The following is a 1,034-nucleotide window of genomic DNA, read 5'->3' as shown; positions in this document are numbered from 1 at the left end:
GTAATCCCTCTTTTGCTCTCTACACGGATTATTTAATTGCATGAATTCCAAACATGTACAAATCTGATTGCAGCCTGAGCTTTATGGACCAAAGGGAAAGTGGAAAGCTTCTGGTACTGAAAGTCATGTCCTTGTGAGAGTTAATATGATGATAAAACACAGACTGACACCACAATGAAGTGAAAACCTACAGAATTAATGTTTCGTTTTTCTGCACATTTTCTTCTTCGGTTGCAAAGATATCATGAAGTATCAACTCACAATGCATTGCAAAATTGCAGATATCAAGATACTGCAAGATTGGGAGATGTGCTGTTTCATGCATGGGTTTTGTTTAAAAGAAAAAGAAAATACAGATGCAGTGGACAAACCAGGCCTTACTTCCTCAGCATCGTTTCCTGCTCTCGGGCTGCTTCCTCATCGTTCAGCTGATGCAGAAGGAGCGTTAGCATTTCTCTTTTTAGAGGGCAGCAGCTTTGTCGCTCATGTTTTGTCAAATAAAACACGGCTGAAATGAATTCAAATTCATTCATTTGCTGCCGTTTAACTGCTTCATCCCACAACTTCCCTCAGTGTCAGCCAGCTGATTATATGCTAATTTCTTACAAGGCAAGCTGTGAAAACGAGCAAAGTTATAGAGCTGCCCAGCTGAAGGACACCTAAAACTGTCACAGTCTCGGCCAAAAAGCCTGATTTAATTGAAGCGTTGGCAAATATTCAAAGCACTCACAAAGGGGACGACTCTTTCTGCTCAATGGTTTAATCATGAATTTCCCAGCCTGTCTCGCATCTTTTTCATTACTGACCCCCAGTACGAGCTATCTAGCAACTAATGAATCTGCATGCAAAGCAGGAGACGGTGTCCTCTGCCACAGGGTTAGCATTGTTAGGCTAATAGCCACACAAAGAGAAAGGAAGAGTTTAAAAGTTGTGGCTTAGCTCATTGATTCAACTTTCCCCCATGCCTCCAGTCCAATTAGAGGGCCTGCTGGTAAGACATGACAAATGACTGGCTGATCGTTGGCCTCCCAGCA

This window comes from Pundamilia nyererei, unplaced genomic scaffold, assembly GCF_000239375.1.
Source record: "Pundamilia nyererei isolate P.nyererei 1_Seehausen unplaced genomic scaffold, PunNye1.0 scaffold00038, whole genome shotgun sequence".
NCBI lineage: Eukaryota > Metazoa > Chordata > Actinopteri > Cichliformes > Cichlidae > Pundamilia > Pundamilia nyererei.
This window is presented reverse-complemented; position numbering follows the sequence as displayed.